The sequence below is a fragment of the Vipera berus genome, assembly GCF_964194415.1.
Source record: "Vipera berus genome assembly, chromosome: 2".
Lineage (NCBI taxonomy): Eukaryota > Metazoa > Chordata > Lepidosauria > Squamata > Viperidae > Vipera > Vipera berus.
Genome location: NC_138203.1, coordinates 259,527,221 through 259,545,192, shown reverse-complemented (window position 1 = coordinate 259,545,192; position 17,972 = coordinate 259,527,221).

Sequence of the window (17,972 nt, the reverse complement as noted above, 5' to 3'; positions counted from 1 at the left end):
GTTCCAGATTTTGGGGGCCTCAAGGTAAGTCCTTTTGTGTCATTGTTGCTGGTAAAATTATCTCCCTCTTGCTCAAGTGTGTACAACTGTCCACAGGGAAAATAGTATATGGAGGACATTGTTTTTCCCTCCTTGCAATGACAATAATCAGGATTCAAATCAGTATCTTCCAGGGTTTGTCAATGGGCCCCCACAGAGAAGAGACCTCAGCAGCTGCATGGAATAATGAACTTAAACTACAGGAAGACAAATCAAGTTCAATATTAGGGGGGAAAAATTCTAACAGACTCCCTGGATAGCAGAATCAATTACTGTGGAAGAAGTTTGCTGGATGCAGTCAAGCAAAGTCTTGGTTAGGAAAGTTTTATTTATATTTCTATAACTGAGCAGGAGTGTGGGTAGAAGGAGAGGAATAAACTCAAGAGCCTAAATGCTCCCTAATTCTTTAATTTCAGCTCTACTGAAGTCTGCAAATCTTATTGAATAGAAATCTGAGAGGTAGTGAAGCCTAACTGACCAAACCAGCTAAATAAGGAAAGGTCAGAGTCAGAAAAAAGCAAAATAGACCAGACAGCGGATCACAGTTGATCAAATGATGGTCTGCTTTTGAAACCCAGTTTCCCAGGTCAGAAACATTTGATTTATTTATAGAGGAAAAGGCTTACTTTCCAGGATAAAAGTGAGCATGCGTCTGAAGTACCAGATACTAAGGAGCTACTACAAGTGAGGGTTTCCTGTCTTTAATTCTTGGTGGTTTTTTATTATTGTTGTTGTTAATTTTCTATTTTTAAATTTTAGCATTCTATTTTAATTAGTGTTAACCACCAGAGTGCTTGATGGTATTCTGTTTACCAAGTGGATTAAGTAGGACCCAAATAACAATGATGTAGGAGATGACCAGGCTGAGCCCAAGGGAGTGGCCAAATGCATCATCAGTCTCAACTTCATGCACACAAGAGGTTTAAGTCCAGCCCACCTTGAATTGCATTGACTATCTACTGCCAATTTATTTTGACAGTTAGTAGTTCAGATTCTTGTAGAGAGCATTAGCATACATTAAACCTACATTAATTTGAACTGCCTGGACTCCTTATTTCCTGCGCTTGACAGCTATCATTGAATGGATCCACCATTGAATACAAAAGCTTTCACATCAATGGAGTCTCCTTGAGTGGGACGAAGATATTGAACAGGCTACTACAGGGCTGTTCTTGTTCTTAAGTAATCCAAAACTGATAATAATTCAGGCAGCTGTGCTTATTTAATGTGCAAACATCTTAGGGAACACCTGATAGGACAAAGTGGATCACTTTTATGGATCACAGATGGTTCAAGAAAATTCACAGCTTGAGGTGGGATGCCTGCCAGTTGAAATGGCCTTCATCATATTCTTCCTACCTTTCATTCCCTATATTTTCCCACCAGGAAATCCTCAGAGCACAATATGGTAGCCACAGCAACTGCTTGTTGCCATCTTAGAGTGCCTTGTTCAGACCAGGAGGACAATGTGGGAAGAGATGCAAAAGTTCTCTAATTCATTTCAAAGGTGAACTGGCTACTGATGACCCAAATGTCCTAGGTGGGAGAAGACCTGGAGGCAACAGTTAACTGGGACCTGGATCTTTTCTGATGTCAAGAAGAGCCATGGAGAAAGCTCAGTCTGGTTCTAGTAGGCTTATTGCATTTCTAACATTTTGATTTGTGATCCTGAGATGACAAACAATAATCACAATGGAAGAATTAAAGCCTCATAAAAGTCATATGAAGGCAGATAATACTTCATGCCAGAGGTCTTCTATGTATTTTGACTTTAGACTGATAACCTGCATCTGCCAAAGCCAATTCACATTGGCATCTGTAATTTAATCACCTTGCATGTCACGTCTGAAGAATATTAGAAATAAAGGCCTGTGCTATATAACTAAATTAACTCTGGAATTCTGCTACACAAAGTAATATTAATATCTCTAATCTAATACTTATCTTCTTTGGAAGGAAATTAATTGCTGCCCCCCCTGCCTTGGCATTAAAGTTATGTTTTCATATTTCTGCATAATATTGAACTGAGTCATATGCCGTAGGTCTCATTATTGGTAGCAAACTCTCCACCTATTTCCTGGCCTAGTCCCACAAGTCAGAAGAGGCCCACTTAGAATTAAGTATCTGAGGTCCCAAACGTCGGCAGGTCTGCGCGGAAGAACGGAGACCTGCCGACATTTGGGGAGGCGCCCAAACCTCCCCAAACGTCGGCAGGAGGAACGGAGACCTGCCGACGTTTGGGGAGGTTTGGGGAGGCGCCCAAACCTCCCCAAACGTCGGCAGGTCTGCGCGGAGGAACGGAGACCTGCCGACGTTTGGGGAGGTTTGGGGAGGCGCCCAAACCTCCCCAAACGTCGGCAGGTCTGCGCGGAGGAACGGAGACCTGCCGACGTTTGGGGAGGTTTGGGGAGGCGCCCAAACCTCCCCAAACGTCGGCAGGTCTCCGGATGGCGGTGGCTTGGGAGAGGTGCGCGCGATCCCGGAAGCACCAAAGCCTCGGCCGCGCACAAGTCCTTGGTAAGTTTTTTTGTTGACTGGAGTATAAGCCGAAGTGGAATTTTTCAGCCCAAAAAGTGGGCTGAAAAATTCGGCTTATACTCAAGTATATACGGTATATATATATATATATATATATATATATATATATGTATATGTATATGTATATGTATATGTATATGTATATGTATATGTATATGTATATGTATATGTATATGTATATGTATATGTATATGTATATGTATATGTGTATGTGTATATGTGTATATATATATATATATATATATATATATATATATATATATATGTGTGTGTGTGTGTGTGTGTGTGTGTGTGTGTGTATATGTGTATGTATATGTATATATGTATATATGAATATATGTATATATGTATATATGTATATATATAGTTATTGCAAATAATTTCTTTAGTCTGGTAAGCTTCTGTTAATAGGTAAGCAACAGTAAAGGAACTACTCAGATGTATTTCCATGTGTTGCCCTTGGTTCTTGGAGCCTGACATTAACCCAGCCATAGTTCCCACCCTGCATAATAGGGACCCGGATGGTATGTCTAGCCTAAGTAGAGATGCAAATACCTACCTTAAAAAAAAACAATTTCTTTATATTTTTGTGTTGTAACAGCTACACAGGAGAAGACATATTACTAAACTATAGTGGGCTTTTTTATATATAAAAAACAATATTCATAACCTACCACAGTCCCAACAGATTCAAGAAATTCCAGTTTCAAAGATGAAAAAGCAAAAAACTCAAACTGATCAATTTAAATAATATTCTTAAAAAGCAGTAATAAACAACCCAGGCATGTAGAAATCTAATCTAATCTAATCTAATCTAATCTAATCTAATCTAATCTAATCTAATCTAATCTAATCTAATCTAATCTAATCTAATCTAATGGAACATAACTGCTTTGGCGTGCTTAAGGAGGAGGGAATGTCTGACACCATTTCACAGTTCTTTGTTCAGAGTTTTCTGAAGGAAAGGTATTATATAAAATGAGGACTGCTACCGACAAAGCCTGTACAGAAGCCTGGAAGTTTCAAAACCAAACAAAAAAACAATCCTTTGCATAGGTCTACTCAAAATTGTTCCTAACAGATACTCTGCCACTTTAGAAGATGACTTTCTCTGAGACACCCAACCACAATCCTCCCATTTATTAGAAGATAAAACTAGTGCGGTTTTTCCCCATCTCCCGGGCCTCCTTTAGCTTCCAGGTGTAGTGGGAAGAATGAGTCACCTTGAGCAACAGGAGGAAGAGCTGCTGTGAAGACAATAGTCAGATAAAAGAAATCTGAGTTCAGGATAAAACTGTATATTGAGAAAGCATCTCAGACAAAAGCTTCCCTAGTTGTCATAAAGTTAAAGGGAGTGAGGAGGGAAACCTATTCAGAGTAAGGTTCTGTTACTATATATATATATATATATATATATATATATATATATATATATATATATATATATATATATATATATATATATATATATATATGTCAAATGTTAACTATTTAGATTACCTTGCTAGGCCCCAAACATGGGGCAAATCTTTATTTCCTGTTTTCAGCCTTATCTCAAAGGCCATCGAACAGGCTGTAGTCACACCGGACAGTTCATATATTTGTGTAAATTACTAACAAAGAATTAAGGGAGACTAAGATGCATTTCTGACTCTTTAGTCTTCATCAGTCAGTCATACCCTTCTGAGATTCGAACCTGGGATGATTGCATATTAGGCAGTTTTTTTACCTCTTGAGCCACAGGATCTCTCTCGCTCTCTGTTAGCTTTCTGCAAGGGGAGATATGAGTCAAATGTTAACTATTTAGATTACCTTGCTAGGCCCCAAACATGGGGCAAATCTTTATTTCCTGTTTTCAGCCTTATCTCAAAGGCCATCGAACAGGCTGTAGTCACACCGGACAGTTCATATATTTGTGTAAATTACTAACAAAGAATTAAGGGAGACTAAGATGCATTTCTGACTCTTTAGTCTTCATCAGTCAGTCATACCCTTCTGAGATTCGAACCTGGGCTGATTGCATATTAGGCAGTTTTTTACCTCTTGAGCCACAGGATATATATATATATATATATATATATATATATATATATATATATATATATATATATATATATATATATATATATATATATATATATATATATATATATATATATATATATATATATATATATATATATATATATATATATATATATATATATATATATATATATATATATATATATATATATATATATATATATATATATATATATATATATATATATATACTATACTATACTATACTATACTATACTATACTATACTATACTATACTATACTATACTATATGCTGTATTTAGTCCAGCTTACTTTGAAGGGCTGCAATCAGGATACTCATCACAATCCTTGCATACCTTTATGTTTTTATGGGCAAGTGTATACACTCACGAAGAAATCACCAGGGGGAGACAATCTGCCATTTTGATTTCTAAGAATGCCTATATGGCCTCTATTAGACTAGTCCCATCCTTGACATCCCTCTTTGAGACCCCTCAAAACAATGATTGGGTCAACAGGCACAGGCAACAGATTGTTGTCAAGGAAGAGGGGAGTTAGTTGCATGGGTGCATTTTCCATAGTAATAATTTTTTCTGCTGCTATGTCACTAGGAATGACAAACACTAAATTGGAGTTTTTAATTGTAGAATACTTTAATCTTTGGATTTTTTTATTGTACATTGCCCAGAGTTAATGGGATGAATGGATGGATGGATGGATGGATGGATGGATATGGATCGACCAGCTGGCTCAGGAATTCTGGGAGTTGAAGTCCACGAGTCATAAAAGAGAAAAGGTTGCCTACCCCTGGGATAGACGATAGACAGACAGACGGATGGACGGATAGACAGACAGACAAACAGACTAGGTAGGTAGGTAAGCAGGCAGGCAGGCAGACAGACAGACAGACGGATGGATATTGTAGCTAGATAGGTAGGTATTATTTATTTAAAACATTTATATTGCTGCCCATCTTCTAACCAACTCTGGGCAGCTTCCAATCAAATTAGATAGATAATAGATCCTAGATCTAAATAGATGTAATCAGAGAAAGAGAGAAGGAGAGAAAGTCCTTAACTATGAGCCCAGAATAGCAGCACTTCAGGTGCATTGGGCTGAGAAAGTGTGATTGTCCTATGGACACCAGTTAAGTTCCCATGGCTGCAGTGGTTTTCCTGTTCAGTCATCTGGTGGCATTCAATCATTTTAATTGCTATACTGCAGCTTAGTTCTAGATGCCTTCAGTTCTGAATATGATTTTCTGACTATCTCTTTTCTGACATTCCAAGATGAGTTACAATCACTCATTGCTTTTGTTGAAGAAATATAAATGACTAGTCACATAGGCATGATATGTAGAAAAGACTACAGTATAAAAATCAGTTTTCTAAAGTCTTTCAAATTCCCCATGCAACTGGTGAAATCTTATCATTGTTGGAGGAACAATTTTAAAATCCATTAGGTTATCCGTGGACATTTCCTTTGTAACCAGTGCAATAGTGTATTCCACTAAATTATGTGTTCTGAAGAACAATCAAAGTAAGAATATGCAAGTCTAGCTAAGTTGTGTGGAAGGCTGCGCATATTGTTATTCTGCCAGCACCATTTGCATAAGAGCTATTCAAATCATTTCCATCTATAAAGATGGGAATAATGTGCAATTTCCCTCTCCCTTTCATACAGGTTTTTTAAAAAAAACAACCAAACCAAAATCTTCATTTTAGTTGGTTATTTTGCATTGCTTAGAGCATGGCAATTAAAGCCATACAATGTGATTCTTTTTCTGTTAGAGTGTTCATGAAAAGAACCAGGTCACTGTTAGTGATCTGCATAACAAATTTTTAAAAATATTCTGAAGTGGTGAAGAGAATTCTAGGAACAATAAGAGCTACATTAATCAGTGCGGGGGGAAAAGTAATAAAAATTAAAATAATAATAATAATAATAATAATAATAATAATAATAATAATAATAATAATAATAATAATAATAATAATAATAATGAAGAAGAAGAAGAAGAAGAAGAAGAAGAAGAAGAAGAAGAAGAAGAAGAAGAAGAAGAAGAAGAAGAAGAAGAAGAAGAAGAAGAAGAAGAAGAAGAAGAATTTGGAAGGGACCTTGGAGGTCATCTAGTCCAACCCCCTGCTCAGGCACGAAACCCTATACCATTTCAGGCAAATGGCTGTCCAGTCTCCTCTTAAAAACTTCCAGTGTTGGAGCATTCACCACTTCTGGGGGCAGGTTGTTCCACTGGTTAATTGTTCTAACTGTCAGGAAGTTTCTCCTTAGTTCTAGGTTGCTTCTCTCCTTGACTAGTTTCCATCCATTGCTTCTTGTCGTGCCTTCAGGTGCTTTGGAGAATAGCTTGCCTCCCTCTTCTTTGTGGCAGCCCCTGAGATATTGGAACACTGCTATCATGTCACCCCTCTTCGTTAAACTACACATACCCAATTCCAGTAACCGTTCCTTATATGTTTTAGCCTCCAGTCCCCCAATCATCTTTGTTGCCCTTCTCTGTACCCTTTCTAGAGTGTCAACATCTTTTTTACATCGTGGTGACCCAAACTGGATGCAGTATTCCAGGTGTGGCCTTACCAAAGCATTGTAAAGTGGTATTAGTACTTCACTTGATCTTGATTCTATCCTTCTGTTAATGCAGCCTAGCACTGTGTTGGCTTTTTTGGCAGCTGCAGCACACTGCTGGCTCATATTGAAGTGATTGTCTACTAGGACTCCGAGATCCCTCTCACAGTTACTACTATTGAGCAAGGTACCACCTACAGTATACTATACCTGTGCATTTGATTTTTCCTGCCTAAGTGTAGAACCTTACTTTTTTCACCATTGAATTTCATTTTGTTAGATAGCGCCCAGTATTCGAGTCTGTCCAGATCCTACTGTATTTTAAGCCTATCTTCTGGAGTATTGGCTATTCCTGCCAGCTTGGTGTCGTCTGCAAATTTGATGAGTTCCCCATCTATCCCCTCATCCAAATCGTTAATGAAGATATTGAAGAGCACTGGGCCCAGAACAGAGCCCTGGGGCACCCCACTACACACTTCCTTCCATGTAGATGCAGTTCCATTGAGGACCACATGCTGAGTATGGCCTGTCAGCCAGCTATGAATCCATCTGGTGGTGATGCTATCTAACCCACATTTTTCTATCTTATCAAGTAGTAGGTTGTGATCTACTTTGTCAAATGCCTTAATGAAGTCCAAGTAAATTGTATCTACAGCATTCCTCTTGTCCGCTAATCTTGTCACTTGGTCAAAGAATGCAATAAGATTTATCTGGCATGATCTGTTTTTGTCAAACCCATGTTGACTTTTAGTGATGACTTTGTTTGCATCAAGGTGTTCGCTGATTTGTTGTTTGATTATCTTTTCCAGAATCTTCCCAGGTATTGAGGTCAGGCTGATAGGTCTGTAGTTTCCTGGATCTATTTTTTCCCCCTTTTTTGCAGATGGGAACTACATCAGCTCTCTTCCAGTCCTCTAGTAGTTCCCCAGTGCTCCAGGATCTTTTAAAACACAACATAACATAACATAACATAACATAACATAACATAACATAACATAACATAACATAACATAACATAACATAACATAACATAACATAACATAACATAACATAACATAACATAACTGTTGTGACTCAGGGTTAGCCTGTGGGTTCGGCACCCGGCTCAGAGGTATCGGATGACTCAGATGAGGGGGAGGAGGTGTGTGTGGGTGACGAACCGGCTGATGATGGCTTGCAGGCTTGGCAGAGCTCCCAGCCGGGGACCTCCTCTCAGCTGCGTGAGCCCGATAGTGCGGAGGATGATGACCCACAGCTGGCCCTGTTCAAGGACGCCCGACGCAGGAGGCAGTCGAGCAGGACTAAGCAGAAAAAGGCTGCGGGTCTCCTCGGGAGGAGGCACAGGGAGACCACGCCCTGAGCTCTCTATAAAAGGAGTGTTTGGGGAGGGGCTGGTTGCTGAAAGCAACTTTTCCGCTTGAGAAGACAAGCTCTAGTGTTTTTGTTAACTGCGTAATTAAATCTTGGCAGAAGCCTTTTAGCCTTGGACGCTCTCCAGTCTCTTCTTTTTGAATAGGGGTTTGCTAGAAGAGGGCTGGTTCAGAACAGTTTGCTTTCAGCCACCCACCCCTTATTACTACGATGGAGCAGCTTCTTGCCGAGAATGCCCAGCTCACCCAGCAACTCACTTTGCTGGCAGCTCAGGTGGCACAACTGCAAGCTCAGGTACATGCTGCACCCCCACCCAGGAGGAAATGTCAGATAGCTATGCCGGATAAATTTGCTGGTAAACCAGAACTGTTTCCTGCCTTCCTGGGACAATGCCAGCTTTATATCAGCGTGAGAGCAGCTGATTTCCCCACTGACCGAGATAAGGTGGGATTCGTGTTGAGCCTTCTGTCGGGGGATGCAGCTCGTTGGGGCACGCCTCTGTTGGCACAGCCTAGCCCTTTGTTGGATAACTTTGGGGGGTTTTGTGACCATATGCGCCTCATGTACGAGGACCCGATTAAGGCGCAGACCGCCACCCGACGCCTGAAAGCTTTGAGGCAGGGTCAGCGCCCTCTACAGGCCTATATCAGCGATTTCCGGCTGCTTAGCCAGGATTCCGCCTGGAATGAGGCTGCGCTCGTGGATGCCTTTCAGGATGGCTTGTCAGAGGAGATGTTGGATGAGCTGGCCCGCGTGGACATTCCCTCAGACCTGAATGGGCTGATCCATCTTTGTCTGCGGATCGATGCCCGGCTGCAGCAGCGTAAGAGTCGCCGTGCCACCCCACAGACCCCTGCCGCCCCTGTTGTGCGTGAGCCCCCAGTCCAGAGGGAGGAGCCAATGGAGCTGGGTGCTGCCAGGTCCCGTCTATCGGTGACGGAAATGGACAGACGACGATCGGAGGGGTTGTGTTTTTACTGTGGGGACCCTGGACATTTGGCTGCTTCTTGCCCGAAGAAGCGTCAGCGGGCGTCAGTGACCAAGCCTGCCCCGAGAAAGTCCCCTGCTTTGCTATCGGGAAACGGCCCGAGCCCGATCTAGACGGTGTGAAAGATCGGGCGACCCACAACGACCACGCCGAGCGACGCCGTTCCGACGGTGCCTGTGAACCTCCACGGCATTTGATTCTGGAGGCACGACTGATCCTTCCTGGCAAGCCAGAGGGGATTCCGGTCCATGCCTTAATTGACTCTGGGGCTACCACTAACTTTATGGATTCGGCCTTTGTGGCCAAATGGGCTGTTCCCCAGTGTCCAGTGGATCCGCCCATGCTTGTGGAGACCATCGATGGTCGAGTGCTCCTGTCCGGGCCTATTACGGCCGCCACGCAACCCGTGTGTATGGCCATCAGTACCCATGTGGAGGCCATTCAGTTTTACGTCACTTCGGATCTGCACTTCCCCGTGGTCTTGGGACTGGCGTGGCTCCGGGCGCATGATCCACAGATCTATTGGTCTCAGAACTTGGTCACCTTCCCAAGTTTGCAGTGCGTGGACCACACCCGCCATATCTGTGCCGGCCAGGTGGAGGGTTCCTCAGGGGTTTCTTTGCCTCCCGAACTGTCCGACTTTGCTGATGTGTTCAGCGAGTCAGAGGCGGACCAATTACCCCCGCACAGGCCCTATGACTGTTCCATTGATCTAGTCCCTGATGCGCCTCTCCCAGTGGGGCGTTTGTACTCCATGTCGGAGCCCGAATTGGCTGCATTGCGGGACTTCCTGACAAAGAATTTGGCTCGTGGTTTCATCCGGCCCTCGTCCTCGCCTGTGTCTGCGCCCGTGCTCTTCGTCAAAAAGAAGTCGGGCGAGTTACGGCTTTGCTGTGACTACCGGAAACTCAATGCCATCACGGTGCGTAACCGCTACCCGCTGCCCCTCATCCCCGAGCTCTTGGACCGACTCCGGGAGGCTAAGATCTTCACGAAACTGGACCTGGGTGGAGCTTACAACCTCGTCAGGGTTCGGCCGGGTGATGAGTGGAAGACGGCGTTTGGTACTCGCTATGGACATTTCGAGTACACGGTGATGCCGTTTGGCCTGACCAACGCCCCCGCTGTGTTTCAGCATTTTATGAACGACATCTTTCGAGATCTGTTGGACCAGTTTGTCGTGATTTACCTGGACGACATCCTGATTTACTCCCCGTCGCGTGAAGCGCATCATCAGCATCTCCGTCAGGTCCTGCAGCGCCTCCGGAAACATCGGCTGTTTGCCAAGTTGGAGAAGTGCCAGTTCTACCAGGTGACCATCGATTTCCTGGGTCACCGCATTTCTCCTGAGGGCATCGCCATGGAACCGAGTAAAGTTGAGTCGTTGCAGAGTTGGCAACCCCCGCGTCGCGTGAAGGATGTTCAGCGACTTCTTGGATTTGCCAACTACTATCGAACATTCATCCCTGGCTTTGCTGCCTTGACAGCCCCCCTCACCCGGCTCCTGCAGAAGAAGACTCGGTTCCAGTGGAACGCCCCCGAACAACAGGCGTTCCAAGCTTTGAAGGACGCCTTCATGAAGGAGCCCATCTTGAAGCATCCTGACCCGCAACGGCCGTTTGTCGTGGAGGCGGACGCCTCCGACATTGCCATTGGGGCCGTGTTACTCCAGGCAGCGACGCCCAGCGGTACCCTTTTCCCTTGCGCGTATCACTCCCGGAAATTGAATCCCTCGGAGCGCAACTATACCATCTGGGAGAAGGAGCTGCTGGCCATCAAGGCGGCGTTCGAGGCTTGGAGGCATCATCTGGAGGGGGCGCGGCATCAAATCGAGGTCCGGACGGACCACAAGAATCTGGAAAGCCTGCAGACCGCTCGGAATCTGAACCAACGCCAGATCCGGTGGTCCCTCTTCTTTGCGAGGTTTGACTTCCGGGTGCGGTACATACCCAGCGGGCACAACCAGAGAGCGGATGCTCTGTCCAGGAAGCCCGAGTACACCCGAGTGGAGGACAAGCTTCCGCCCAGAACAGTGATCCCCGTCGAGTCTTTTGCTGCGGTGCGGGAGCCGGTGGATATACGGGCTCGGATCAGGGAGGCGCAGCAGCAGGAGGCGTGGGTGGCTCAGCGGAAGGAAGAGGTGGGGCCAGATTCACCTTGGTCGGTCACGGATGGACTCCTGTATTATCGTGACCGGCTCTATGTTCCGGGAGGGCCACTCAGGGGACTCGTCCTCAGCCAGTGTCATGATAACCCGGCTTCGGGGCATTTTGGCCTGTTCAAGACTCTGAACCTGGTCTCCCGTACCTTCTGGTGGCCCCGAGTCCGACACGACGTCCAGTCTTATGTCACTTCCTGCGTCCCATGCAGGCAGGCCAAGTCAGCGACAGGGGCCCCGCCTGGTTTACTGCAGCCTTTGCCAACACCCAAGAGACCCTGGGGGGCTGTGTCCATGGACTTTCTGACGGATCTACCCCCATCCTCCGGCTTCACGACAGTGTTTGTGGTGGTGGACATGCTGACCAAGATGGCGCACTTCATCCCCTGTCGCGGCTTACCGTCAGCTCGCGCCACTAGTCGCATGTTCATCCAACAGGTGTTCCGGCTGCACGGCCTCCCCGATAGAGTCGTCTCCGATAGGGGGGCCCAGTTTACAGCCCGCTTCTGGCAGGAGTTGATGCGGGCGTTGGACATTAAGGTTTGCCTCTCGTCCGCGCATCATCCTCAGACCGACGGGGGTACCGAGAAGGTCATCGGCATCTTAGAGCAGTATCTGCGCTGCTACGTTAACCTGCAGCAGGACAATTGGGTGGACTATTTGGCCATAGCTGAGTTTGCCTTTAACAACTCGCAGCACACCTCCACGCAGATGACACCGTTCTTGGCCAACGTGGGTTATCACCCCCGGTTTTTCCCCCTTTCGCCCGTGGACTCACCGGAGCCGGCAGCGAACGAATTCATGGCGGAGTTACAGGCGATCCATCGGTTGGTGCGACGGCAGCTGGAGAAGGCCAAGGCCGACTATAAGAGGTTCGCCGATCGGTCGAGAAGGGATACGCCTCCACTGTCGGTGGGGGATCGGGTCTGGCTGTCTACCAGGAACCTACCATCCACTCGGCCGGCGAGGAAGCTGGACCACCGTTACCTTGGACCGTTCCCAGTCGAGGCCGTCATTAACCCGGTCGCCTATCGTTTAACTCTGCCACGTTCCCTGCGCGTGCACCCCGTCTTCCATCGGTCCTTGTTGGTCCCCGAACAACCGGCTTGTCCACTTCGCCAAGCAGAACCTCCCCCATCAGGACCTCGCGATGGCGGCAGCACCCCCGAGTACGAGGTCGCCAGCATCCGGGATTCCCGTTGGCTGAAAGGTCGCTTCCAGTACCTGATCGAGTGGAAAGGGTACGGGCCGGAGGACTTCACATGGGAAGACGCGACCGCCGTTCATGCCCCTGCGTTGGTGACTGCTTTTCACGAACAGTTCCCATCCCGACCGCATCCGGATCGGCAGCCCCGGGGGAAGGGCCCTGCGGTGCGGGATAGTGTTGTGACTCAGGGTCAGCCTGTGGGTTCGGCACCCGGCTCAGAGGTATCGGATGACTCAGATGAGGGGGAGGAGGTGTGTGTGGGTGACGAACCGGCTGATGATGGCTTGCAGGCTTGGCAGAGCTCCCAGCCGGGGACCTCCTCTCAGCTGCGTGAGCCCGATAGTGCGGAGGATGATGACCCACAGCTGGCCCTGTTCAAGGATGCCCGACGCAGGAGGCAGTCGAGCAGGACTAAGCAGAAAAAGGCTGCGGGTCTCCTCGGGAGGAGGCACAGGGAGACCACGCCCTGAGCTCTCTATAAAAGGAGTGTTTGGGGAGGGGCTGGTTGCTGAAAGCAACTTTTCCGCTTGAGAAGACAAGCTCTAGTGTTTTTGTTAACTGCGTAATTAAATCTTGGCAGAAGCCTTTTAGCCTTGGACGCTCTCCAGTCTCTTCTTTTTGAATAGGGGTTTGCTAGAAGAGGGCTGGTTCAGAACAATAACATAACATAACATAACATAACATAACATAACATAACATAACATAACATAACATAACATAACATAACATAACATAACATAACATAACATAGAATTAAAATAAAATAAACCATAAACATAACATAACATAAAAATGAAGTAAAATAAAATAAAATAAAATTAGAAATGTCTTCATTGTTCTATCGTCAATGCTGCTAACATTGAATGTTATTGCTTGACAAGAGATGAAGAAGTAGCCATTTCATATGTTAAACTTGTGTGTTGCTTTAAAAGATTGGATTAAGGTTGGGAGGGGGGAAGAGGAGGATTGTACCTCAAGGCCATCTGAAATTAAAGAAGATAAGAACTTGGCGGGTTTTCTAATGGAAGGGAAACTGATTTTTTAAATTAATTGGAGAATATGATTAATGACAAAATTAGAAAGGTGAAGAATTGTGTTTTAATATATTGTGCAAGGGGCAGAGATTTCAGATTCCAGCTTCCTTCAAGCAAGCATTTGCCAGTGTATTAGGCTAAATAAAGGACATTTAAGGTAAACAATGCCTCAGAGTCACTTGAAAAGCCCATACCTCGGAAACTTGACACCTATCCTATTAAATACCTTTAGAATCTTCTGAAGTTCTTCTTATAAACATTAACAAGACTGATCTGAATAATCAGCTATACCTGACATAAATGGATCATTTGTATCTAGCATGTACCTCCAAGCAGTTAAATAGAATATTTTCAGATAGTCCTTGACTGAACAACAGTTCATTTAGTGACCATTTAAAGTTACAACAACACTGAATAAAGTGACTTATGACTGTTTTTCACACTTACAACCACTGCAGCATCCCCATGGTCACGTGATCAAAATTCAGACTTATGGCAACTGACTCATACTTACGATGGTTGCAGTGGCCTGGGGTCATGTGATCAATTTTTGCTATCTTCTGACAAACAAAGTCAATGGGGAAGCCAGATTTACTTAACGACTGTGTTACTAACTTAATAACTGCAGTGATTCACTTAACTGTGGCAAGAAAGGTCGTAAAATGGGGCAAAACCCACTTAACAATTGCCTCATTTAGCAACATGAATTTCGGGCTCAGTTATGGTTGTAAGTTGAGGACTACCTGCATTGGGTAAGTTGAGTTGTGAGTTTTAACTGATACAGTATTGTAGGTTTCTTCAGGTGCTCTGTAGCTGAACAATAGTAATCAAGTTTCACACACTGTCAGATCTCCTCTGTTTCACCTTTTCAGGGTTCTGCCTTTCTAGTGGAAAAGGGTAGGTTTCACTCATTTGGGAGGGGGCTAGTAGATGTATTTCCTTTACTTTATTCTCTGTGTCTTTGATGTATCACTTTTGGTGTGAAGAAGGGGGAGGAATGTGCCAGGGGCACTCTGCCTTATCTTTGCTCCATTGTAACAACCAGGCTGTGCCTGGGAACTGTCTCTTGTCACTCTGGTTCCTATAACAACTTCACACCTGTGGATTGGCTGGAAATGAACTGGACAGTTGGGCTCTAGGGAGGGGTTTGAAAAGGGATATTTTAATGTAGCATTCTGTGCAGGAATTCTTTAGATCTTGCCTTGCCTTTCTGCTTTTACTGGCTCTCAATAAAAGTTCCTGTGTCAAACCTTCAGATGATTCTGCCTGTTTCAAGAGTTCTGCTTTCTTGGGAGCACTAGCTGAGGAAGACCTTATACACTCTATATGTCTTCTAACAGTTCAGAGGGAAAACATACGTAATATCAACTGACAAGTAGCTAGTACTTGCAAACAGTGACTGAGCTAGCATCTTATCCCAAGCCATGTTTTATTTTATTGTTTATTAAGGCAAATTTGCTGAGTTCCCACATCACAGAAAGCCCTGTATCCTGGTTACAGTAGTTCAGTTCACAAATGATGTTAAAAAATATTAAAAACCACGACAAGGGCTTTTCCTCTCTAAAGAGGGAAAAAATGGAAAAGAGCAGACTTTGAGACAATACTTCCAAAGCAATGTTTTCTGAAATACATCTTGTACTTATCAATGAATGAGAAAGTCATTTCATACTACTGTATACAGTATATTGAGGGACGCGGTGGCTCAGTGGGTTAGGATGCTGAGCTTGTTGATCAGAAGGTCGGCAGTTTGGCAGGTTGAATCCCGAGCACCGCGTAACAGAGTGAGCACCTGTTACTCGTCCCAGCTTCTGCCAACCTAGCAGTTCGAAAGCACATAAAAATGCAAATAGAAAAATAGGGACCACTATGGTGGGAAGGTAACAATGCTCCGTGCACCTTTGGCGTCTAGTCATGCCGTCCACATGACCACGGAGACGTCCTCGGACAAGCACTGGCTCTTCGGCTTTGAAACGGAGATGAGCACTGGCCCCTAGAGTTGGAAACGACTAGCACGCATGTGCGGGGGAACCTTTACCTTTACCTTTATACAGTACATTATCATCATTAATAAAAGTACCTAGAAATAATACTTTAACACTACTTTTTCATCTATAAATTATTTAACATATAGGTTAGCTGGAAATCAAACCTGTTTTTATCTTGGAAAAAAAGAGGGGACAAACCTAGGTATCTAATGCTAAGCAAGGTAATCTTTCTTCTGCAAAATATTTACAAATTTAGCTAAGCAAGCTTTTGCAGGATTTTTTTAAATTTTCAAAGGCTTTCGAGCAATTTCCTTGTTGATTTTAGTGCTAATATAAATACAAAGATGTCTTTCTTTAAAAGAAATTAGTTTATTGTCACCTCAGTTTTAAGTAGCAAAGGAAAGCAAATTTTAATAAGTGTTAATTTCAATGACACTTTGAGACAGATACTATGATGGCAGCAGTAAAAATGTATAAAAGAGTGCTTAATTTTCCCCCTCTATTTTAATTGGTGAGGTGTCTTTGTTTTATGGCAGAATAAAGGAAATGAAAAATTAATCTCTAGGTGGATTTCCCTCCTACATTTTCCTTTCTCTGTAGACATTGTAAGTTTCAGATATAACAACAAAAATGATTAATGATCCTTGACATTAGAATTTAAAAATTCCTTCATGCAATGTCCTAGTTCTTCATGTCTTTTGTAATACAATAGTCAGGCTGGAATTAGAATTGCAAAAAAGTAGAAGGAGCTACTTGGAAATTACACTATGCAGGAGTTCCATTGTGGCATTGAGAGAGAAAAATGAAATGAATATATGATAACATAGATATGAAAGTCTTGCAAGCTTTTTCTCTGAAACGACGCACTTCTTTAGAATTGGCCTCCATGCAAGAAAAGAAAGAAATATTTAAGAGATGGGACTACATGATTTGATCTTTTTATAAGGGCTCTAACTACCAGGGCAATGTGATTACTTTTAACTAAGAAAAAAGTGAATTCTTAAAGGGATGCTATCAAATGACTATCAACTCAAATTTACAGCACCTAAAAGCACTGGGGACACTAACTTAGCATTGAATAACTGGAAGTATTAATTGGATTTATGGATATCCATCAAGGGCTATTAATCTTGGGAGTCAAATTTTCCTCCAGGTTGTGAAAAGATACTACCGTATTTTGTGAAGTCTTCTATTTATAAGAGTAATTGGGATAAATCTCGCTTAATTTCTTTGGGTTTTCTAACATACAATACAGTTTGTAAAAAAGTTGATTTTTGCAATTTCTACTGGTGGTTGTGTTTAAATGTTTTTGCCCTAGTGCATTTAGATATTTTGTTATTTTTTTTGTAATTTTGTAATTTCTATTCTGAAAAAACAACAACAGCTGATTGGCTAGTGTGACATATAAAATGCTAATCTAACATTTATTTACTTGTTCAAATTAGGCACCATTCAACTCCAGACTGATTCTAGGCAGTTCACAAGAGAAGACAACATAAAAATAATCTAGATGAAACAGTAAATATATGATAAAAGAAATACCATTGCATCCAGCAGGGCTACAAACATTCTAATTCATTGCCTGGGATAAGAAGTAGGTCTTTAATTGAAGGAACCCACCCATCCTATCAATCTGATTTGGGTGGACACACAGAGTTCCTTCAAAAAGGCTGAGTCAGCTTTGAGCCCCATCAGGTTTGAACTCAAGGCTGTGGGTGACGTTAGCCTGCAATACTGCATTCTAACCATTGCACCACCATGGCTCCTTAATTATTGGTATAATTATATTTAGATATCATTCAATATTTACTGAGTCAAATAAGGTTGATATTATCACAAGGATTCTGAGAAAGTTTACAACTGTGACAAAGAAAGAAAAAGAAAGAAAGAAAGAAAGAAAGAAAGGAAGGAAGGAAGGAAGGAAGGAAGGAAGGAAGGAAGGAAAGAGAGAAAGAAAGGAAGGGGGAGGAAGAAAAAAGAAAAAGAGAAAATAAAAGAAAAGAAAAGAAAAGAAAGAAAGAAA